The following is a 26308-nucleotide window of genomic DNA, read 5'->3' on the forward strand; positions in this document are numbered from 1 at the left end:
ACAACTGCACCCCTCTTTGCTGGTGCTCAGCTGAGAGGGGTGCAGTTGCTCTGGGAGGCAGCAGTGACAGTGCTTGCCGGCCTCCTGTGAACCACCAGCTGGCTTGTGTCCCAGCACAAGCCGAGTCCGGTGGTGGGCAGGGATCCAGTGAGCAGGTCGTGGGGCAGACTCGGGTGAGTTCGCGCAACCTTATCTTCTGCTTGGTTAATTGCTATTGTTTAAGATTTCAAGTCTAGGACTTAGAAATAGAGGGTGCCAGCTTGGGCCCTTCTGAAGCCTTAGGGGTGTCCTGTATGGCCTGAGAGTCCCCTGGCTCAGGATGAGTTGGTTATAAGGGGTGGTGGCAGCCTACTTTGGTTATTGCTTGCCCCTGCCTACACTATTGGGTGCTAGGGCAACTCCCTCCATCCCTTTGCATACTTCCCTACATCCACACCATTGCCCCTTTCCCCCTCTGAAATATTGCCAAACTGGGGAGTGCATTTCATGGGCTCAGGAGAAGGAGAAGGAATGTTTGTGAAATGCGAAACCCAGTGTGGCTCATCCAAATATATATTTTTCGAGGGTTTGAGAAGAGAACAGAGTGGATCATGTGTTGCTTTGTCTACATATATCAAACCAGTTTCTTCTCTGTACCATTCACCCGGAAAGCAAGAACCCCAAGCACACACATGAACACAGGTGCCAGTTACCTTGTTTGTATTTCGTATCTCTGCCAGGAAATTGGGGAGTGGCTGAGGGGAGAAAACCATAGATTTAAAACGAATCAGTTAGAAAGAGGAAAGTTAACATGAGAAATTGTTTTGCAGCTGCAGCCCTGAAATTATATTTATGAGATAACTGGAATGCCATGGAGAGACAGAGTTCCGTATGCTGAGTGAATCAAGCTCTCATCTCCAGATAGCTATCATACTAAAAAAATGGAAAGCTTGTTTCTTCATTTCTATGCTCCTCTCTGTCATTATCTCCATTTTGTCTCAAGGGCCCTCCATATCTAAATATCCTCCCGTTGTTCAACACAATATTTTTTAAAGGTCTGATGTGTTTGTGTACATGAACAATGTGTGTGTGGGGGGTGGGGGAGGTGTGGAGAAGGGAGATTGAAGCAGGGATGCCTGAGGATGTTCTGTGGTTCATCTTTTTAAGCAAACCAACCTGATTCTAATTGGAAAACAGTCATCTTTTGGTTTTCACACTTCTCCACATTTTATGATACAATTCTCAGCTTAAAAAAAGAAGTTCCACATGCATATAACAACGTGTATTTTAGGTTAAAATGCATAGTTTAGAATAAAATGTGTACAAAAATGCATATTGTATGGCACAATGTGTACAAAATTTTGTATTCTGTGAAACATGCATTCAGAAATAATGCACATTTTCATGCAGTTTCCCCACCTCCAAAAAATGATGTAGAAATGGGATAGAATGGACTCATGAATGAACACATGCAAAACTGATATGGAACAAAAAGAGCCTAATGCATGCATCACCAGACCAAAGACAGGAAAGAAGAATACTTTTTTTTGGGGGGGGGGGTCCATCTCATAATTATCCAAAATGATGGGAATTCACTGCTTGTCATTCACCTAGTCAAATATCAAGTGCCATACTCTGCAAATAACTCTCTTGCACTGTAGACAGTACTCTGTAAATAGTTTTACTATTTGTATACGGATTTTAAATAATTGGGTACAAAAAGATCTACATTTCTCCCCATTCATCTCCCTTCATTTGTTATTTCTTGATGTTCTCAGTGCTCCTTTTGTAAACTAGTTATAAGATAATTTGATCAATACCATAACAAAAGCTGAATGATTGACTGGTGGCAGTATTTACTTGCCAATCCTACCTAATTCAGTTATATTGATTTCCCTCCCTGGTGTGGGGGAGACTGAGAGCCTTGTGAATAGGGATAGGCAGATTCCCTACCTGTTGTTCCATGAGGAAATCTGCCTGCGGGGGGAGGCGATCCATCCCTTCCTCTAGAATCTAACCAGACTGGCTCTGCTCTGCGTCGATCCTGTGGATCCGACCCAGACGGATTCTGGGGGAAGGCAGAGGTGAGTGCTCCATTCTACTACAGGTCCCAATGGGGCTGGATTCTTGGAATCCAGCCTCATTGGGGTCCGTGGCAGAATTCTCCCCCATCCCTACTTGTGAATGGCTACTGGGGATGGGAGAGATGAGGAACCAGTCATCAAACGGGGCATGGCTATTAGCTAGCTATTTAAGGCTGTGAGACCCTCCTTGCTAGGCATCTTTTGGTTAGGTTGGCACACATCCATCTTTCCCAGGTATCGCAGTGTGGAGTTAACAGGCTGCCTCTTGGGACCAAGTAAGATTTTTACATGTTCCCCTTTGATCCAAATTGGCCATAGGAACCTGTTGTTGCTGTTGTTAAGAACATAAGAACCAAGCTGGATCAGACCAAGGGTCCATCTAGTCCAGCATTCTGTTCACACAGTGGCCAACCAGCTGTCAACCAGGAACCACAAGCGGGACACGAGTGCATGGGCACCCTCCTGCCCATATTCTCCAGCGACTGGTGTACCTAGGCATATTGCCTCTGACACTGGAGGTAGCACATAGCCATCAGGACTAGTACCCACTGATAGCCTTCTCCTCCAGGAATTTGTCTAACCCCCTTTTAAAGCCATCCAAATTGGTGGCCATCACTACATCTTGAGGTAGCAAATTCCATAGTTTAACTATGCACTGTGTGAAGAATACTTCCTTTTATGTGTCCTGAATCTCCCACCAATCAGCTTTGTGGGATGACCCCAGGTTCTAGTATTTTGAGAAAGGGAGGAAAATGTCTCCCTATCCACATTCTTCACACCAGGCATAATTTTGCACACCTCTATTGTGTCTCCCCTTACCCCCTTTTTTTCCAAGCGAAACAATTCCAGTTGTTTTAACTTTTCCTTGTAGGGGAGATGCTCCAGCCCCTTGATCATTTTAGTTGCCCTTTTCTGCACTTTTTCCAGCTCTACAATATCCTCTTTTATGTTTAGTGACCAGAACTGTACACAGTATGTTGTGTTGCTTCTCTGCACTGCAGTGCGGGGTGGGGGGGAGAACCCTTTATGCTTTGGGTCTGGTCACATTTTAATCCAGTTGAAAAGCCCTTTAAATAGGTTGCAGCAACTAGGACAGGGATCTCAGAGAAATCCAAAATGGATTCAAATGACTTCGGATTTCTATGGATCTGACCTGTGGATTCCACAGTGGACCATCATCTTCTGAGTTGCACAGATTCTGTGGACCTGTGGACCTTTTTTAAAAAAAACTTTCCAGAATTGTATGCAAATTTTGTATGCAAATACGAGAATATGGATATTACTGGAAAATACCTTAGTATATAGATGTTTAAAAACAAAACCTAACCACCATGTTTTATACATCTCTGTTCTTTCTTTAGCCTTTGTTGCCATAGGATGTACATCGCTGGGAAATCTGGCCCTTTTTGCCATCTCATCTGCCATTTCATCCCATGAGACTTTGCCCACTCTGGTGCTGGGAACTAAATATGAATTAAGTTAGTCTCGCCTTGTTGCAGGTCTCTTAATGCTCATAAAGTTGTGGTCATTTCCTGTTCATAAAGCTGTGGCCCATTTTCTGATCTTTTCATTCCTGTGGCTGCATGAAGTTGGTCCGTAAATAGCTATAAAAAAAGAGATAAGGCTATAGCTCTTCCACTGTAGTCTTTTCTAATATATTAGAACCATGCTGTTAGTCCTGTAGATTCAATAGGATATCGGCACATCTAATTGTTTTTAGCTTTCACCTATTCTGTTTTAACACTTGGGCACTGTACCAAGTACCAAAAGAGAACAGCTGTGCTAACATCTGAGTCCCTGAAAGCCTTCCTCTCAGCAGTGACTAGTGAGAATTCACTATAGATTAGCAATACTCTGTAGTATCTCTAGCTTTCATAAGGTATGTCAGCAACAACCACAGAGGACATGTAGTATGTGCACAAACTCTGAGATTGTTGTATCCCATTTTACTTAGGTATAAGCATGTTTTTGTCTCTCTCCAAGTCACACCAGACCCTAAGTCACATCTGCTTCATGGACCAATCCATATCCTTGACCTGGACTGTCATGCAAGGCCTAATCTAACACTGTAGAAATAAGAGCTTGATCTTCTGCCATTGTGTTCTCAGCAGTTCACTTCTTACTAATCCTGTGTCAGCATAAAATCTGCTTTGGGAAAATGACTGTTGCATCTATATGAATGTAAAGAATCAGGTTCCATGAAATATAGGTTCCATGTTACCAGGGGGGTGAGGAGTGAGTGAGCAGGCCTTGGGAAGCAATGGATTACCTGGTTGTTTAAAGCAACGCAGAGAGCAGTCCTATGGCCTCTAGACAAGTGTCCCAGGGACCATAGGATGGCTCAGAAAACACCTTCTGAAGTCAGAGAGAGTGCTCCAACCTTGAAAGGGGGAGTCATACACCCAACCCCCATCCCTTTACAGCCAGCATGGAGAAAACCACACTGTCTGCCTCCCCGAAGTCAGAAACTCAACCTCAGAGAGTGGGGAAAGGGGTGTACCAATGGGGAGGGGAGGAGACCAAAGAGGCCAGGATAAAATTTACCTGGAATGTCCTCCAGCTTCCTTCCTTCCCTATCCAAGTCCAAAGCACCCCCTCCAAAGCAACAGGGAGGTGAGGATCACCTCTGCAACTCCTCTTGCCCTGCTGGCTTCAGCCCAGCAGGGCATAGGAATCTTGAAAGCCTCCAGATTTGGGGGCTTCGGAGCAACAAGGGTGCAGTCCATAGGATTGTGCCCTCAAAATCTTAAACCTAGATCTTCCTACATTCCAAAAGCAGCAGAAAAATAACCCCAGTATGTGAAGACTACGGGTAGCAGGAATTTGAAGTTGTTTTGCTAACTTCGCTTACTGCTCACTTGTCCAAGATGCATCCAGTCAGTGTCTCACTTGGAAACGTATCTTATGGAGGTCCTGGGGCAGGATCCTGAAGTCTGACACCAGCTTCTAATTCATAGTCAACATTCGAAGAACATCCTTTTGCTTCTCATGTGCTGCACCCATATGCCTTCATGTTGTGCATTAACATCAACTCAAAGGAACTTTAACATCAAAAACAAGGAAGAGCCTAGTGGCACCTTAAAGACAAATAAATTTATCCTGGCATAAACGTTTATGGACCTGGCATAAACATTTATGGCCCACTTCATCAGATTATGGAGTATTATGGGGAGTTTCAGGTTTATAGACAGTACTTACGGTGGTGGTGGTGGTGGTGGTGGTGGTGGTAGGGTGGGGGGAGAACTGTAAACAGCGCAGTGCCACAAGACTCCTTGTTCTTTTTGCTGTATTAGATTACCATGGCTACCCTCTGGTGCTTATTAATGGTGCAACCCTATGCATATTTACTCAGACGTAAATACCGCTGTGTTCAATGGGTTTTACACCTAAGTATGGTGTATAGGATTGCAGCCTTACAGCACTATACTATGCATGTCTACTTAGAAAAAAACAGTCTCATTTTGTTCAATAAGACTTACTCTCAGGTATGTGTGCAGAGAATTGCAGCCCACACCCATCTTTTCTCCCCCCCTCTCCTTCAGCTTACTGTAAGGCACAGAAAGAACACAAGGGATAACTTGGGCTAAAATGCTAAGCACACACACTTGCTGGGAAGGATGCTCAGAGTGAGCCGGGGGGGGGGGGTGGCTGCTCCAGAGAGCCTCACTGACTGTTCTCCTCCTACAGCATTTGCAGTGGGGGAGTGAGGCTGGTGAGGCTCTTCAGAGCACCTGGTGTAGTGCCACCTCACTGGAGTGATGTAGTGGTGGTGGTGGATCCTCCTAGTGTGTGTGGGGGGTGAGCATGCCATTTGCCACTCCTCAGGCTCTGACCCACTGAGGGGGGTGAGTCATCCTACTTCACTGCCCTGAAACAGATATCCTCTTGTCCAAGGATATGCCTCTGGAGGTGGTGGTGGTAGTGGTGATGGGTTCACGGTAGTGTGAGATTTGGTCATTGGAGACATAAACAGCTGGGTTTGTGATGGATGTGTAGTGCATGCTGAACTGTCTCCCTGGTACAAAGGTCACAGATATCATGCATCATCTAGATTTATTTATTTATTTATTGCATTTATACCCCGCCTTTCTCCCTCTCGCAAGGAACTCAAGGCGGCTTACATTATCCTCCTCCTCACCGTTGTATCCTCACAACAACAACCCTGTGAGGTAGGTTGGGCTGAGAGTCTGTGACTGGCCCAAAGTCACCCAGTGAGCTTCCATGGCCAAGTGGGGACTAGAACCCGGATCTCCCGGCTCCCAGTCCGTCACTCTCACCACTACACTACACTGGCTCTCAACGCTAGATAGCCTTGCAGGTAGTCCTGAGAGGATTCAATAGTCATGGGGTGCCAATGACATGGGAGAAGTGTAATTGGGAGGTCCTGGAAGCCAAATTTAGATTGCGAGGTATACGGTTGAAAGCCAGGGCCTCCAAGGTAGCTTTCTCTGAAATGCTACCTGTTCCACATGCAGGGTCAAATAGATAGGCAAAGCTGAGGGGATCTCAACTTATGGATGGTGGTGGCAGGAGGGATATAGATTGGTTAGGCATTGGGGTGTGGGAATACCCTCATGGGATGAGATGGCAGAGAATCTGTCTTCACCATTCTTGAGAACCTCATAAAGATTTTCCCACCTCCAATCTTTGGGGGCATTTTATTTTTGCTCCATTCCCCTGCAAATGGCAGAAATAAACATTCAGCCCAGCAATAATGAAAACATTAAGGCTAAGTTTGTCTAAGTATATGCTAGATAAGACTTATTATTTGGACACCTATGGCTATTGACCTCAGTTCAGTTTGAAGGTATTGGAAAGAACCTGACATTTGTGAACATCAGCACTACTCTTCAGGCTGCTTGTGACTTGCTAAAGATCATTCAGACTTCTTAGCAGAGATATAGAACCCATGAGAGGCCCGATTCCTCCATCTGTTGTCCTTCAGTACTTTATAAAGGAGACATCTTTCTGTACCAGCACAAAAGGACAATTGAGTGTTCACAGAGCAAGGCTGCTAAAATGTCTTCCCACACATGGTCACCTCTGCTTTGTGTCACTTACAACTTGGCAGAAGAATAATGCATTCAAATTAGCTGCCAGTGATTCTCAGTGTGGCTGGGGTGTTCAGTCCAGATAAGCACTATAAAGGTCAGATGATTATCAAAAGCTAATCCAGCACCTTTGGCTGAGAAATCCTTGAAGTGAACTTCTTGACATGATATGAAAAGGCTTCCTATTCAGGACTATATCTGAAATATCCTGTGCCTGGGATTTTTTATTTTTTTTTGAGCTGTTTAATAATTCTTTTATAGACAGCTGTTATCAGGCCACCCAGAGGCTCCAGAATTTAAATGTCTTTGTGTTCCCATGCTCTCAAAACAAAACTTCATTTCTGTGCTTTATCACTGAGCTTACTTTGCTGGCATATACTTATTTTGTAGGGTTAGGTGTTCACTGTCTTCCTATGTGCGTAAGGCTGCAGTGTATCTTACTGTCAAAATGGCTTCTGGATCTGGCCGTCAATCATGTGTCTATGGGGAAGGAAAAGGAAAAGAGGGGACACCTGGAAGAACAAAGGTGATTGGACAAGATCTGAGAACTCTAATTGGCTGGACTAGAGGGTAGCATTTTATTTTACTTCAGTATGTACTGGCTCACTTAAGAGGGTAAAAGCAAACAAAAAAAACCTTTATTGGATCAGTACAACAAAAGCTGCTCCAGCATAGGGTAGCCACAGAAGTAGGAGCAATTTCCTCTGGTAGGTAAGATGCAAAGTCTCTGAAACGTGGGGAAAGGATTCAAAGGGGAGCAGTTATGAATATTAGGTTTTGTTTTCTTTTGTGTTGGTATACCATGGTTTTCTATTTATTTTAACAAAAATAGATAGGCCCGAGAGGAATCACCACCACATAATAACAGAGATTGTTTGGTGAGCTAACAGCTCAGGGCAATGAATAGGGATGCTGGAGAAATTCACTGTGGACCCAAATGAGGCCGGATTCCCAGGAATCCAACCTCTGGATGCCTCAGTGGACTGGCACCCCCTTACCTGGTTCATTCGCTGTAGTTCTCAGGGTGGTTCTCTGGCTGTCTAAAAGGTGCGATAGGCTAATGGTGGCCACCATTCGCCTATTGCAAGAAAATTACGGCTGTAAATTGCATAGTTTACAGCATTTGTGGCTGTAAAGCACTTCCTTGTAGGTAAATTGTGGTGTAAAGGCTGCAATTTACATAGAAGGAAGAGCTTTGCAGACACAAATGCCATAAACCATGCAATTTATGGCCATAATTTTTCCACAATCGGCTAATGGCGGCCGCCAATAGCCTATCACATCTTTTAGACAGCCAGAGAGCCACTCCATGAACCACAGCAAATACACCAGGGCTCTGGGGAAATCCGTGGGGCCCTAAGTGGCCTGGATTTCCCTGCAGTGGATGCCCATCCCCCCAGGACCAGACATCAGAGGGTTCACTCATCCCTGGCAATGAACCATACAGACACATGGCTATAAACATGGGTTGAACTGTGAACAGGATGTATGATAATGATAAAGCAATGACACAAACATTTCACCACAGGGGTCTACTCCATAATACACCAGTTCAGTCATGCAGATTGCCCTAAATATTAAATCTTCATAGATGCTAGAAATCTGATCTTGGTGGATTTCATTTCCTCTGCACAGTGTGGCCCTGAGTTGTCTGCATATAGGCAGGGACCATCAAGGCTTCTGTGAAAAGTAAGGTCTGCATGGCATGGATGAGGCCTACCTGAGGCCTCCTCCACCCAGAAAATTCCATGGGGTTGGATGGCCACTTACTCATTGCCTGCAAATAAGATTTGCATCACCAATAAGAAAGAAAGAAAGAAAGAAAGAAAGAAAGAAAGAAAGAAAGAAAGGACAACAGAGGACACAATTTTGCATAAGGTAAAGGACAGGTATGTGTTCACATGTAGGTAGGGATGTACGAAAATCACTTACCTTTCGGGGATTATGCTGATGGTGGGGGGGGGTGTTCCGTCCCTCCCCCCTGAATCCTCGCCGGGGGGGGGAAGCGCTCCGTTCCTCCCTCCCCCAGAATCCTGGCTGGCCAGCTGTGCTCCGCAGCGATTCTGCAGAGCCGCCAGCCGGCTCCGCCAGCAGCCGGACATCCGGCCGCTGGCTAGCAGGGACGCAAACGGCGGCGGCCATAGCCACCGCCGTTTGCATCCCTGCAGTCAGCCGTGATAGGCTATGTAAATGTTTACGTAGCCTATCACAGCTGATGAAAAAAACACACAAAAAAACGCGCGTACGCAAATGGCACATATTAATTTTTGGCACGTCTTAGTCTACGTAAACATTTACGTTTATGCGTAGCGTCTACGCTATTTGCGTTCCCCTTATTTTCTTCATCTTAGTCTACATAAATGTTTACGTAGACTAAGACATGCCAAAATAAGGAACACAAATGGCGGCAGCCATGGCCGCCGCCATTTGTGTGCACGCGTTTTTTTTTTTAAGTCAGCCATGATAGGCTACGTAAACATTTACGTAGCCTATCGCCGTGTTTTTTTTTAAATCTAGCCATGATAGGCTACATAAATCTTTACATAGCCTATCACTTTTTTTTTTTAACCTCGAAATGGTGGTGGCGGCAGCCAGTCGGAAGACCGGCTGCCGCAGCCGGTGCCGAACCGCTGCCGCAGCCGCCTCCGAACCGCCGCCACCAGGAAGATCCACCCAAGGTAAGTCCCATCCCGGGGGGTGGCGGGGGGGTGGCGTGCTGTTCCGCCACCGATTTCGGGGGGCCGAATGCGCTGGCATTCGGCCTCCCCGAGATCTGTGGCGGAACTTTCGTACATCCCTACATGTAGGTATAATTACTATAATTTAAATAGAAATGCAGGGCCAAAGACGTATCCCCTGAAAACCAAAAGAGCTAAAGCAGAGCCAGACATAAATATTTGCCATAAGTTGCAGCATATCCTGTGGGTTTATGGACCTTTCCCCCTCAAGCCCACAGCCTTCCATCTTTGCTTGTTTTCATTCTCTCTCTCTCTCTCTCTCTCACACACACACACACACACACACACACACACATGCACAGATGCACTCTGTTCATCCATCATTTGCATGAATGCACATTGACAAATACATGTCCATCCCTCCTTAGAGAAGTTTATAGGACTGTCATTTAATTTCTTTCATAATCTTAAGCACATAAGAATATAAGAAGAGCCATGCTGGATCAGACCAAGGGTCCATCTAGTCCTGCATTCTCTTCACACATTGCCCACCAGCTGCCCAGGAAACCCACAAGCAGGACACAACAGCACCCTCCCACCCATGTTCCCTGGCAATTGGTGTACATAGGCATACTGCCTCTGATACTGGAGGTAGCTGTCTGAGATGCTGTTTTTCTGTCTGAGATTTCTATTTCTGCCTATTAAACCTTTTTTGGTTTAATTTTATAAGAGTCTGTACCATTTTCTAAGAGTCTGTACCATTCAGCTCAATAAAGTAGGCAGCTACCCACAAACCAAGTGTTTTTTCTGCCCAGAGAATTCAGTAGGACTCCTTCTGCAGTTAGACTGGCATTCAGATTGTTTCAGCTGCATCCTATATCCAGTCATAAATTAATATAAATTCCTACAGCCACCTACCATGTAAGGCAGCAGAGAGAGAAGGCCAGGCTCAGTGTATACCATGCTGGCTAGTCCCCTGTAAGTAGTGGAAAGTAGATGTCCAGATGTTTTGGACTTCAACTCCTAGCATTCCTGACCATTGGCCATGCTGGCAGGGGCATCTGGGAGCTAAAGTCCAAAATGTCTGGAAATCTACCTTCTGCCCACTCACCAACTCCTCAGCTCTGTAGTTTCCTTCAAAGGCCTTTAGAAAGCATGACCATGAGTTGTTTATGTGCTCGGGAACTCTGAAACCTGCAGCAGATCACCATAAGTTGAAAATCTATTGCAAGCTTCTCCTGGCTCACGTCCCAGTATCTGGCTTGAATTCTGGCTTTGGGAAAATTGTCAAGCATCCTTAGCAGGATCATTATGTTCCACCTGTCCACAATTTTCATGGACTTTCTTCTCAATAGCTAGAGAGAAGAACCTCTCCTGGGGACCACTGGTATTCACTTTCTTTTATGGACTGATTTGCTTACTTTAAATTAGCAGTTTAAATAAGCAGTCTCACTCATTTGATTAAAGGTTTCTGCCATTAAATCCCAAAACATCTGTGAAGTGATAAACTTGCGTATTTAGAACTGGATTCATCAGGAAAGCTGATACAAGTCAGAAAGACCTTCTGTGTGCCAGCTGCTGTCTGATCTCTGTAATTTCTCAGCATCAGCCTGTAAGCCTTGTAGAAGATGAAGTCTGAAGCAAGGAAAAAACTGTATGCTGTATCCCTTACACTTTTGCAATGTTAGGATTATACATACTTAGTGTACATACTTAATTATTGCTGAACAGAGATCCAGAAAAAGATGCCATCATTCTCTAATCCCACTTTGGAAACTGGACCGCAAAAGTGCCAGAATGTTCAGATCAGAGATTAGCTGGAGTTATCAGTGAAAATATATTTGAGGTGTGCTGTGGCTATCAATGCCAAACTTTTCCCATACATTTTTAAATACCCTATCAAGGGCCATGGAAACATATAGCATCAGCATTCCATGAACTGTGCTTGTTTATTATCCCCTCCCAGGCATAATTTATCATGCTGATTCTGAACTAGAAAACACTAGATGGACTGAGCCTTGTCCAACCAGGGGGCCTCCAAATGTTGCCAGCCATCTCCAATGAGGGAACCTTCTCCAACCAGGGAGGCTTCTCCAGCCAGGAGGCCTCCAAATGTTGCCAGCCTTCTCCATCCAGGGAGGCTTCTCCAACAGGGGGCCTCCAAATGTTGCCAGCCATCTCCATCCAGGGACCCTCCTCCAACCAGGGAGCCTTCCCCAGCCAGGAGGCCTCCAAATGTTGCCAGACTTCTCCATCCAGGGAGCATCCTCCAGCCAGGGAGCCTCCTCCAGCCAGGGAGCCTTCTCCAACCAGGGGGCCTCCAAATGTTGCCAGCCATCTCCATCCAGGGACCCTCCTCCAATCAGGGAGCCTTCCCCAGCCAGGAGGCCTCCAAATGTTGCCAGCCTTCTCCATCCAGGGAGCCTCCTCCAGCCAGGGAGCCTTCTCCAACCAGGGAGACTTCTCCAGCCAGGGGGCCTTCAAATGTTGCCAGCCATCTCCAACCAGGGAGCCATCTCCAACCAGGGAGCCATCTCCAACCAGGGGGCCTCCAAATGTTTCCAGCCTTCCCCAACCAGGGAGCCTTCTCCAACCAGGGGGCCTCCAAATGTTTTGGCAGCTTTCCTATGGCAGCCTTTTCCAACTGGGGTGTGTGTGCAAATATTTTGGACTACAATGCCCAGAATTCCTGACCATTGGCTATTCTGGCTTAGGTTGATGGAAGTTGAAGTCAAAAACATGTACAGGGCACCTGGCTGGAAAAGGCTGACTTACTGATTACCTTCCGCTTTATATTCTACTGCATGCTTCAAGATGTGCTAAGCACACTTCTTTCAGCCCACGACAAGTCCTCATACTTATCATTTATGCATCAACATCGTATTATGTGACAGAGCTAGAACCAACTTTAAGGGGGCTCTGGGCAAAGTACTCATCGGTGCCCACTGGTGGCCTCTGACTGCCATCAGGCAAAGACATTGCGGAGAAATTAAGATGGAGGCAGCTTCTCCTCTCAGAGCTGGTCCCTTCAAAAGGGTACATTTTATTTTAAAAAGTAAAGGGCTGCAGGCCTGCAGCAATTCAGCTGGGCTGGACCCTGTGGGTCGCTTGGGCCTTGGCAATTGCCCAAGGGGACAATTTCCTGATACCGAGCCTGCTGCAAGAGACATTCCAGGATGGCTGTGTCATGGTTGCGAACCTCCATTCCTGTACACGCTGGACAGAATATAATCCAAATATTTTACAAAAGTACAACTAAGGCCATGTTTGCATAAGCCTTGACAAGTTGGAGGTAAGCTAGAATGGGGTAATTTCTAATACAAGTAATTCAGTCATCATTCTTATTGATGTATTGATCTGATTTCTGATCAAGTCCTCAAAGTGGTTCACAACATTTCAAAACACAGTTTTAACTACTTCTTACACACACACACACACACACACACACACACTTCAATGCCCAATACTGTAGTTTTCATTAAGGGGCATAGTTCTGCTGTAGAACCTTTCCTCCCAATATCTTAGAAACAGTGGAGGCTGGTGGCTCTGATTGCAGTGAGGCTGTGATTCCATTCTAGGTTTCAGTTAGAAGAACCAGCAAGAACTATAAAAGAACCCCAATCTCCCCAAAATAGGTTCAGCACCTTGGATAGCTCCCTTGGAGTTCTAGCTGGTTCTGACTGAAACCCAGAATGGAGTCACAGCCCCACCGAAATCGGAGCCACCAGCCTCCATTGCTTAGAAGCTATCTCTCCCCACCATGTTGTAACCCACATCATTATGCATAATACTACTTTCAAACATAGTTTTTCATTGAATTTATAACTGAATATCCCCTCATGATCAGTGCCCTTAGGCAACATCCTTTGGAAGCTGCCTGAAGGCTCTTGTCCTCATGGCTGTACAGGAAATTGAATGTCCCAGGAGCCAAAGCAGAGAGAATTCGTATGTGCTATTGGTGGTATGTCTGGAATGGTAGTTTCCTGGATGGGATGCTCTCTATATCCTTCCTTCCAGCAATGGAGAGCTCTTTTCTCCCTCTCTCAAAACACTAGAACCCAGGGTCATCCTATGAAGCTGATTGGTGGAGATTCAGGACACATACAAGGAAGTACTTCTTAACACAGCATATAGTTGAACTATGGAATTTGCTACCACAGGATGTAGTGATGGCCACCAATTTGGATGGCTTAGAAGGGGGTTGGACAAATTCCTGGAGGAAAAGACTATCAATGGCTACTAGTCTTGATGGCTATGTGCTACCTCCAGTACCAGAGGCAATGAGCCTGTGCATAAAAGTTGCTGGAGAACATGGGTGGGAGGGTGCTGTTGTGCTCATGCCAAGCTTGTGGGTTTCCTGTGGGCAGCTGGTTGGCCACTGTGTGAACAGAATGCTGGACTAGATGGACCCTTGGTCTGATCCAGCATGGCTGTTGTTATATTCTTATGTTCTTATGTTCTTTTAATGTCCTTGGAGCCAAAGCAGAGAGGACTCAGGAGTGGTTCTTTATCAGTCTACGTTTTAATAGTCACATTATTCACTGGCTTTATTGGATTGTTGCTTTTAGCATTTTTAGCTTCCTTAGCACTAGGGAATGGAATAGTATGGGGAAAGCATGTAAATCAGACAGCCAGATAAGCTTTCTCGGAAGTCCACCTCCACACAATTGTAACTGGATGGATGGGGAGATCCAGGAAGGGCTGTACAGGAATTTCATCCCTGTTTACAAATCATGTGAAAGTGTCGTGTTCCCAACACCAAATGCGAACACAAGCAAAAACGCAATTCTCAGGAAACTTTTGCTGTTTCCCTGAGCTTGTGTTCACGTTCAAAAGTGCACAATTACACAAGTGCATACTTCCAAAAATGCACATTGGAGCATTGGTGCACTTGCACAAAACTCCCCCAAATCAACATTTTCACACTTAACCCATATGCATTTTCAGCTGATTGGGGGGGGGGGGAAGATGCTCACATTTGGGAATGCAAATAAGGGGAAATGAGCTTCTAGGAAGAATTTGGTGAACCTCAATGAGATCAGGGTTTGCATGTTCACCCATTCCTGACATCATGCCCCCCCCACACACACCATTCACACATAGAAGGAAAACATCTATGAAGGGGAGACTGCTGTAGCATGTAGATCAGGGTTGTGCAACCTCAGAGGCTTCAGGAAACACTTTCCATCTCCTGGACCCCACCACAGGCCACACTTTTGCTGCTGAATTTGCCAAATGGCAAACAAGCTAAAATTGTCCTTTTGAAGGTTTTGTCATGGTTTGCCTCTGAAATGTAGTAGTGGCAAAACACTGGGGGAGGGGGGGTATTGTGCCTCTGGATTTGGTGCTGCAGTTCCCAGGGCTGAACAAGAGGAAAGGGGTACATGCTTCCCATGCCCCCCCCCCTTGTAGGATTTCCCTGTCATTGGGAACCCTGCACAGTCATGATTCTCAATCAAAGGGAGAGGCTATGCATTCAGAAGAATCAGGTGGAGGGAAATGCCCATGCAGAGTTTGAGTGTCCTTAAAGAACACATCCAGACAACAAATGGACAAAGGATTCTAAGGAAAATAGGCTGTGCCATGCAGGCATTTTTCCTATCCATAGCATAGATGGCAAGCCCATTTTCCTTAGGATCCTTTGTCTTTTGTCAGCAGCAAAGTTATATTTATGTTAAATACTTATATATAAAGTGCATTAAACAAGTGCCTATACTTGTAAAATAAAACACTTTCTGGAAGCTTTTAAGCTTCTTCCAAAGCATCAAATGTTAGTCTAGTCATTGCTAAGGGACTAGAAGTAGTGGATTGGATTCCCTGGTGATTCTTCTGGTATAATACCTTCTGTATTCTTTGACAGATGACAGCTCTTATGAAACCACCACATTTATCTTCTGACTTCAATCTTCAGGGCAAGTGTCATATTATCCATGTGGGTCAGGTGGATCTTTGTAGAATTTGGCACTCAGTAAAGCATAGTCTGGAACCATGTGAGCACTGAGCAGTTCGTAATTCAATTTACATTCACAATGCCAACTTCAAAACACTTTCAGCAGCACTGCAATTCACAGATTAGCAGTGAATCTGGGTTGCTGTGTGAGCTAAGTTATGAACTGGGTGAAGCAGTCACTAGGGCTAGATGAGAAAGATGTTTGGTTCACATTTCAGTGTGAACATACCAAATTTGCAGTCCCCAGACCTAAACATGATCCAGAACACAGTTAGATGTCAAAATCCTTACATTTCTGAAGTTCGCAATGGAGCTGGCTGGGGGAAACTGCTGTACAAAAATGTGTTGGTTTGAAAAAGTGTGCACGAAAAAGTGTACATTTGAAACATTGTGTATAAAACATGCTTATATTTGGATAAATGCACACAAAGACACATTGTTCAATGGAAAAATCATGTGCAAAAATAGATTATTTGAAAAATGCATATAAAATGCATATATTTGGGGAAATGCACATGGAAAAATGTATGCATTTTTGTGCTAAGAATAAACTTAGCAGTGGAAAAATGGGAATCTGAGCCAAATCAGGCTTGACAGCTTCACCCATCCCTAGCAGTCACACGTGTGAGTGGACAGGATAGCACAAGGGTATCAATTAAAATGACAGTTTCAAGTTTCCCCAATCCAAGTGCTGGTAGAAGAAGCAATCCATAACACTTTCTGTCAAAATTAAAAGAAAGTACCAAACAATCAATGAAAATAATATTGTTTTTATGTGCAAGCCCAAAACATTGTGCAGAAAAGATCAACTGTGGAATAAAAAAAGATTTACGATAACAATGAATAAATACATCATTTTGTAAGGAGGTAATGATTAGCACAGGGAAAGATGCACTTTATAACTGACAGTGAAGGTCATATTTGTTTAAAAAAAAAAAAAAAAAAAGCACATCCCAACACTTCTGACCTTGAACTATGGATTTGTTGAACAAAGGAGATACCATAGCTCAGTGGTAGAGCACATGCCTTTTGCATGCAGAAGGTAAGGTCCCAGTTTCAAACTCTACTGTTCTCACCTGTCCACATTTTGCAATGGAGTTCACCAATCAATCAAACCATATGTAGAAAAAATGTATATATAAGAGAAAAATCATGTCCAAATATGCATTATATTCAGGGAAGCGCTTGCAAAAAATCTGTATATTAGGCAAAATGCCCCAAAATGCTTATGGATTTTCATAGAAACTTTTAAAATAACTATCAAAGCTCGAGATGAACCAAACGTAAGACTGGAGAAATTCTTAAAAGTTCAGGATGAATGAAATTTAAGACTGAAAAAATGAGAAACTGTCAGAAACTGAAATTGATGGATTTATCCATTCACTGACAGAATGCTCTTTGCACCAAGGCTTCTGTTGGAGGAATGGGAAGCAAAGTGATTCTCAGTAATTCCCCCTGGACTCCTAAATCTGCTCTAGAAGGTTTGGGTATCCTTAGGAACAATGTGGGAGATGGTGTAGAAGGGTTGCAGTGGGAAGGGGGAAATTGTCTCCCTCCCCACTCCATTGATGGTGGCTTGTGCTGGATCAAAGAGTATTATGCTTGTGGAGTCACACCAGTTGGATACAACCCAATATTAGCTACCTCTTATGGAAACAAACCAAGCCACTTGGCACACGTAAAGCCCCAGCTACATATAAAACAGTAGAGCTGTGTGCAGATGACCCCTCAAAATCCTCCACCCTATTTGTGGACTGAGAAATTGGGGAAACAATTTCATTGAATTTCTCCAGGAGAAAGAGAAGTTCTCAAGCAGTTTCTCAGAGGCGGAGCTCACCATTAGCAGTGGCTGTAGCACGGCTTCTTTCTCTTTCCTCGGGGTTTTTGCTTTTGTGCTGCCACTGCCAATTGCAACATCAGCAAATGTGTTGGCAGCTTGGTCACCATTTTACATCCTTCACCATGCCCCATACCTAGTGTCATTCAAGGGCATTGGGGTGGGGAGGGGGAGGAAGCCACCACAGAAATGGTGGAGAAAAGGTGGTGGTGGCCAAGAGGGGAGTGTGTGCTTTTTCTTTCTATTTTACACCTCTCCAATGTTCTGCAGCCTCCCAGGCTGCCTGCATTTCTGGATCCAAAAAAACTCCTATGGAACGAATTACCTCACGATGTCTTCCCCTGGGCTTTAATTGTAGTGTGGGTAGCTGAGGATGTGATTGTATAGTGAAAGACAGCACACTCACACACACTCCTTTACGCCTTATAAGTAAGGTAAGCACATGAGCATTGAACCCAGCCCACAAAATCTCACTGAATTTTCTTCTCCTTTGGTTTTCTTTTTGAAAGCAGCCTTTCTTCTATAAAACTGAATGAGAATGGCTGAAAGAGATGTGAATGAAATGTTGTCACAGCACTATAAAAAAAAAAAAGATCACTGCATCTGGTTGATCAACTTATCCAGTGCCAGAAGATCAGAGTTGAATTTTTGTGCAAGGCTTTATTATCCTGTTCTTTTATCATGCTAAGGAGGACAGGCCATTTTATTTTCAGAGAAGCAATATTGATTTGGGGGGGGGAGTGTTCTCCCAGTAGTGACTCAATTTTGCATGAGTCTGATTGACTGATGTGAATTTTACAGAAAAGATACCAGGGAGGCAATGAATCAGTGCTCCCTCTGAAGACATTTCTGTCCCTGATCAATGCTTGTGAAGCAGGTTAATTTCACATTTCAAGCGAGGTTTAGTCTTGCAGCCTTACTCTATGCCCTTGATTCAGGACCAGGACCGAGGGGATTTAACATCCTATATGTGATCAAAATGTAGTTGTGCATTCGTTTACACGAGAAAGCTTGCATCATACTGAGGCCTTCGGATTTTGGCTTTTAGAAGCAAAGAAATCCACACCTTCCCAAACCATGTGTGGCAGGTGAAAAAGATGCTTGTGGAATGGGATGCACTAGGAATTCTCTGTTGTTCCATTTTGTATGCCGAAATGTTGTACAGAGCACTGAGAGACAGCGTTGCCACTTGCTTTTCTGGCAACTGGCCCCAAAGCAAACAGAGACAAAATGAGCAAAACAATAACTGCTGAGGCAAATTCCCCCCCCCCCTTGTTTTTTTGGGGAATCCTAACTTAGTGCAGTCCTACAGGATAGATATTCATTAGACGGAGGGGTCCAATCTCAGAGCCTTCTGTCCATCCAAAGCCCTGCCGACAATAACCAGGCAGGGTGGGAGGAACTATAGAAGCATTTTCATGTCCCATTCCTCCCACAAAGCCTTCTGACTGGGTCTCTGATCCTGCCTTACTCACCTACCTGGCTGGGGGTAGGGATGTACAGATTGTGTAAAATCCACTCTGTCTGTCTTTGTGGGTTGCCAGGCACCTTTCATTCCTTAAACTAAGACCTTTATGGCTGCAAATGGCATCCTGGACGCCATTTGCGTCCATAGTCAATCCCCCTCAGCCAGCAATACGGCAATGGCAGCCATATCACTGATGCTTCGGAGCTGGCCGGCAGCTCCACAGAATTGCTGCAGAGTGGAGTCAGCTGAAGAGGATTATGGGGGGAGGAACGGATCTCCCCAAGGGTGGATTCCTGGCCAGAACGACAGGTAGGGAATCCGCCCATCCGTATAAAAATCTAAACTCATTTGGTTCTGTTGCAGATTTCTCTGACGTCCCTAGCTGTGGGTGGAAATGAGAGCCAAGAGGCTTGTAGATCTGGTAGATCCATAGCCCCCCCTCCACTCCACTCCCCTCCTGGCTTTCCATGCCAGCTGGGAGTGGGAGGGGAGAAGATTCATGAATGGATCTCCTCTGTGGTCAGAGCTCCATCTCTGGCCATAGAAGAGAAGATCTGCAGCATTCTATTTCCCCTCAGACATTGTCTAGGAGCCATTTGATTGCTCTCATAGACAGGTTACACATTCTGCTATATTACTTAGGAAATTCAGTGTCCTCCTGAATACTCACAGTTCAATGTTTAAACGTATTTATGAAAGCAAGTACCACTGAAAAACAATGCCACTTGCTTCTACCTAATGGAACATAGGAAGCTGTACACAACTTTCCCTAATATACAGATTTTTGTATGCAATTTTGAGATTTGTGTATGCAATTTTGCATACAGATTTTTGCGTACAGATTTGTATCTGTATATTTTGTATATTTTGTATATCTGTATATTATGTATTTTGTATATTTGTATATTTTGCATCTGTATCTGTATATTTTGCATAGATAGATAGATATGCATACAGATTTTTGCATACAGATTTTTGTATGTAATATTGAGCCAAGAACCACATCACAAAATTCAGAGAAGTGCACCATCTGACGGATCACTGCGTTCCAATCTGCATAGTAACTCATGTGCAAATCAGGCTTGTTCACTTTAAAAGGTCACCCAAATGATATTCCCCATTGTCCCTACATGCAATCTAGCCTGTGTGTGTGTGTGTGTGTGTGTGTGTGTGTGTGTGTATTTTGGGGAGGGGAGAAGTCCAACTTCCCTTATCCATCTTCTCACTTCCAGTGCACTCTATGAGATGTGAGTAAAAGCATTTGAAGCACTCCAAGTCACGTTTGAGTGACCGACCGTTGAGTTAACAGCAACCATTGCTTTGTGCATAATCTTTGTCTGCACGCCTGGGGATGGAATGTTTTGGAGCCTGAAATACAAAACAGAAGCTAGTAAATACAACCCACTGGTGTGGAGAGATGGGCTTTGGGAGTCATTGGAAATATAAATCCTCCCAATTCTTACAGTGATGCTCAGCTGGGAGGTTTTTAAATTCCTTGATTTAAAACAAATTCCATCTTGCCATTGTCACCGCCTGCTATATCCTAGCCTATCCCGCCCTCACTAGAAGGCATTTACTCCAATGCAGTAAAATAAAGAAGTAACACCAGCTATTGGGGGAGGGGGATTGCAAAAGAGAAAAGAACATGTTATATAAGCAGTATCGAACAATCTAGGCCCTGCCAGCATGGCATTATTAACTTGTCTTGTAAACTGCTGTGGGAAATAGGGTTTTAATGTATAAAACCCCATTTGTGTTCCTTTCTAGAATTCAGACTAATGAAGCTTCTCCTTTCAAAGGCCAAGAGGCCTTGTTAGATACAATGGGGGTCTTTTATATCCGTTAGATACAAATAGTTTGCAAGATACAAACAGAACTACCACAGTTTTACACCAATTTAGCATCGAAAAATCTGGTGTTCTGTAGCAAACAAGTCCATGTTTGTGCTGGTCGAAGAGGGCCTGCCTGGACTGTGTGTGCAAATACTAACCATGTAGAATCCTCTGTTTTTATTGGTATTTATCGCCCGAGGAGAAGATCTCACGGCCAGATTTCCATCCTCAGCTGTGCCGTGTTTATTTGGCATATTGCGGTGGAGGAAATATACGACTGAATTGGAACAAAGTTGCAGAACCCAATCAGCTGATTTACATCACTTAGCAGCCTTCCACTGAGGGCGGGATAGGCTAGGATATAGCAGGCGGTGACAACGGCAAGATGGAATTTGTTTTAAATCAAGGAATTTAAAAACCTGCCAGCTGAGCATCACTATAAAAATTGGGAGGATTTATATTTCAAACGACTCCCAAAGCCCATCTTTCCACACCAGTGGGTTGTATTTCCTAGCCTCTGTTTTGTATTTCAGGCTCCAAAACCTTCCACAAAGGTTCTTTTCTTGGCTGATAAATCTCTTGAAGGAAAGCAAAACATCTTTCACTGAAGAACCTAACATATATTAGCGTGGCCATTTTCTGGGGACTTGTGAACATGAGTTACTGTTGTTTGGGGTCCCCCTTCCCTGCTATTTTGACTGACATGGTACTCAGGTGAACAGATGAATCAAGTTAGTCATATCTGTTCCACTTGGCTGTATCTCCATTGCCTAAAAGGATAATGTGCTGAGGTTCCAGGGTGTAGTCTGAAGGTACATGAGGCAGCCACCGCACTGAAGCTAAGCAGGTGTGGGTCTGGTCAGCGCTTGGAGGGGAGGCCACCTGGGAACCACATGTAGCCACCTTGAGTTCCACAATGAAAAAAAGGTGGGATATAAATGAAATGAATGAATGAATGGTAAAAGCTATTCTATTCTGACATGGGGGTGGGGGAGAGACATGCACACTAATCCAGCCATTTGGTGCATGTCTGAAAGTTCCAACGCTCATGCAAGGACTGTTCCATTTATTTTAGTGGCGGAAACATCTTCTCCACACATTTACCCCTTTATGCAGACAGAGCTGACCCCTGGCTGCTTGCATACATGGGAAAGGAGCTCCACATAGACATTGCCATGAGTATGTCACCCTGAACTGGAGTAACGTAGGGATGTGCGAATCAGCAAAACTCAAGCTCGCCACAAAGTTCTCCAAATTCCACCTTGAAGCTTGTTCCCACTCTTTGTTGCTGTTGTTTTCTTTTGCCATGAAAATCTGTGCATCCTTCTGTCCATATTTTTCCAAATATATGGCACAATCGTGCGCATCTTTGAAATGTATGCATTCTTCTCCCATTGATTAAAGCATATTTGTGAGCATTTTTCAGAAGTACACATTTCTTTCATGCACATTTTCAAATGTACGCATGCTGTTGAACACGTTGGGTGTGTGTGTTTGTCTAAGAATCATACTGCAAGCTCAGAAATCGGGGTGGGCAAACTGACCCAGGTCCACCTCACACACTGCTCGATGGACCCCAGGTTGCTGCCTGGCCCTGTTGGGTGCAGCGCGTGAGCCACCGGCTGGTCTGTGGGTGCTTGGGAAGCAGAGTGCAGCCACCCGCTCCCTTACTGAGCTGCCATTGCAGAAAATGGCAGCACATTCTTTTACATACAGGGGCTTTTTATGCAAATGGTGGCTGTAAATAAGCCCATTTATGCAACATTGCAGCCCATTATTTAGACTGTTTACACCTGTAATGTTGCATGAATGGGCTTTGCAGCCACCATTTGTGTAAAAAGCCCTTTACGTAAAAGAATGAGCTCTATTTTCTGCAAAATGGCAGCTCAGTGAAGGACCAGGTGGCCAATCCCACTAGCCAGATGCCCACGGACCAGTTGGCAGCTCTCACCCCATGCCAAAGAGGGTTGGGCAGCCCACGGGGTCCTCAGTCCCTCCCCCCAGATGTCTGTGACAGCTAGGCTGATCATATTTCCTTGAGACAAAAACAGGATATTGGGATGACAAAAATGGGATGGGGTTATGTAATTTTCCCTATTCATGAAAAAGTAAGACGGTAACAAAAGTTTTATTACATGAACATACTGAGCTAACAATTATTCTTCAGTGACAGAACTCATACAAAAATTTAGGTAGACGTAGAGGGGGACTGTATTTCACCATGATCGTACCATGAATATTTCTCCAATGAAGTAATCTTACGCAGCAAATTTCGGTCTTTCAACACCTTATCATAAAACTTCGCACACTCCAAGACACCATTTTGTTTTACAACTAACATAGCACTAATTGTATCAACACTTAATCTAGATTTCTCCTTTGACCACATACTGTTCATAACTAGGGATGTACAAAAGTCACTTACCTTTTCGCGGATGTGATTCGCGGTGTGGAGGAGGCGCTCCATCCCTCCCCCCGGAATCGTCAACCTGCCCGGCCGGCTCCACTCCACAGCAGCTCCACAGAGCAGCTGGCCAGGGCTGTCCACAGCCGGACTTCCGGCTGAGGACTGGCTGCTGCGGATGCAAATGGCGGCCGCCGTAGCAGCCGCCATTTGTGTCCAGCCAGGCTGCTGTGATAGGCTATGTAAGTATTTGTGTAGCCTATCACAGCAGGCAAAAAAAAACACAAAACACCACGTATGCAAATGGCGGCGGCCACGGCGGCCGCCATTTGCGTTCCCTATTTTTCACCGTTTTAGCCTATGGAAATATTTACAAAGGCTATTACGGCAGGAAAAAAAAGGGAATGCAAATAGCATAGTGGGCATTATTTGCGTTCCTTTTTTTTCGCAAGAATAGCCTACGTAAATATTTACATAGGCTAAAACGGTGAAAAATAGGGAACGCAAATGGTGGCCGCCGTAGCTGCCGCCATTTGCGTACGCGGTGTTTGTTTGTTTGTTTTTTGCTTGCCGTGATAGGCTACGTAAGTACTTATGTAGCCTATCACGGCAAACAGCAGACGCAAATGGTGGCCGCAGCAGCCGGTTGAAAGACCAGCTGCAGCAGCTGGTCAAAAGACCAGCTGCCGCCGCCGCTGGAGCCACCGCCAGAACGTCCGCCCCAGGTAAGCTTCATCCTGGGGTGGAATCCGCAGGGGTGGGAGGCCGTTCTGCCACGGATGTCAGGGGGCGGCCTCACTGAAATACGTGACAGAATTCTCCGCCATCCCTATTCATAACAGAAAATATTCTCTTGACAGGTGCTGTACTTCCTATTGTGTACTACACAATATAACAAAACAACTGCAGCTCCCTTTGTGGTCTCTCAAGCTATAAGAGACCTAAAAAGCAACCTAAACTCACTGCAAAAGAACATGGAAAGGGGCGCAAATGAATGACACTAATTTATTGCATATACACACAAAAAAACACTAATAAATATACATATATAAAATACTTATAAAATACCACAGGAGCAGTAAACAAATCTGTATGGCATACCACACTGAACACTCTAATGCAGGACTGCAGTGGCCAGACTGCAAAAAATCATAAACTTACACCAAAAGAAAAAAAAAAAGGAATGAACACCCTGACTGCTATCACAAGCCGATATATGCTAAATATCCCACTGGAGAGTTCTGCTGCAATAAAAAAATAGCTAACAGCCTGTTGAACCAAAATATGAGTCTGAGAAGTCCGAATCAAACTGAATGTAGGGCAGAAAGAATCTCTATGGGCGGAATGATGGTAGAAATAACAGTAAGACTCACCCTTCTGGCTCCCACATGCTGAATGGGGCTTAGCGACCGCCTCTTAAATTCCCCGCCGCTGCAGACAAGCAAGGGGGCGGCGTCTGATCGTCGCTAGCTCAAGAAGCCTGGCCCTGACTGGATAACGTAAATGGAACTTCCTCTTCCATCACACTAGTAGTTTCACTGCACGCATTGATTAGCATCGAGCCTCATGATAAACGCATTCATTTTTTTACAAAAAATTAAAAACGGGACAAAATTGACATATTAAAACGACGGGACGGTCGGGAAATATTAAAAAAATGGTACTGTCCCGGTTAAAACGGTACATATGGTCAGCCTAGCAACATCCCTACTTGGAAATTTACAGAGTTCAACTGTAGATTGTGTCTGAAAGGGTACTCAATCATGATCAAAACTGAACTGAAACAAATTTTGCATGCACTCCCAGAGCAGCGGCCTCTGTTTCCATCCATTCAGGCAGGAATCCCAACCCAAACCACTCCGCATGCCCCATTAAACATATTGTTACTTGGCTTGAGCTCTTGAGTGGTACCAGGAATAAATCAAACAAAGGAATCAATGCATTTCGCTAGGTTTTGGAGAAGGGGTGTTCCTGGGAGATAATGCCTCTTGGCTGCAAAGGCAGTTTGCTTGAAGAAGCAAAACACCTCTGGGTGACATCTAACTCCCTAGAAGCCAGTGACAAAAGTCCCATTGTTTTTCAAGGAAGTATTTCATTCTCAACTGTATATACAAGTGAGACCTGCAACATAGTTCCCCCACCACAATCAGCCAGCTTTCCATGGCCACAGAGTATGCTCAGTCCTCATTGGGCGTTCGATCCAGATTTACACTGGATCAGCTGTACGGACAGAAGTGGACTTTCCTGCCCCTTCCTTCCCATGGCAGCCACTCCAGCCCTCGAAAATGCTGGAAAGAGAATCAGGAGACCCTTCTGAATGGGGCGAACTGTGTGTAGAGGAGGTGAGACCAAACTGGGGGGAGGGACCTTTCACAAGCGGCACCCCTTCCTCTTGCAGTCAGTCCCTTCCTCTCGCAAAAAAGGCAGACCCTGGATCCAACCCTGGGATTTTCCCTAAAGACTCCTGCTCCCCCTGAAAACTAATTGCTTTGGCTGTTGATGGTGCTGATTTTATCATGGTATTTGTCTTGTTTATTTATTTGCAGCATTTTTATCCCACTCTTCAGCAGAAAGAGGCTACATAAGATCAATAAATCCAGGACAGCCCCTGCCTCCAGACTTACAATCTAAAATGACGCAACAAAAGAGGAACAAGGGATGCAGGGGGAAGAGGAATGATGTTATTATGTTGCTGTAATTGTTATTCACATGTTATGTCTACCTTCTTTTATGCTTTTTGGCTTTCTATCTGATTTTGGGGGTTTTTTATTGCTGGATTTGTGAAATGGCTTGGACCTCTTGGGAAAGATGGAGCATGCATTTAAAAAAGTACTGTGGCAGAGTAAGACTATATAAATACTTACAGAAACTCTTTTATAACTGTGACTGACAGGTGATCAGAGGTGTGAACATTAAATTGGTCCCAGCCAAAGGAAATTACCAACCAGATCTTAGCAGGCTGAGCGCTGAACACAGTTAACGCACACAATTTCAGTATGCATTTCCCTGTATACATGATCACTTT

This window comes from Heloderma suspectum, chromosome 1 (assembly GCF_057233095.1).
Source record: "Heloderma suspectum isolate Gila_16-S chromosome 1, 16-S_ref, whole genome shotgun sequence".
Taxonomy (NCBI): domain Eukaryota; kingdom Metazoa; phylum Chordata; class Lepidosauria; order Squamata; family Helodermatidae; genus Heloderma; species Heloderma suspectum.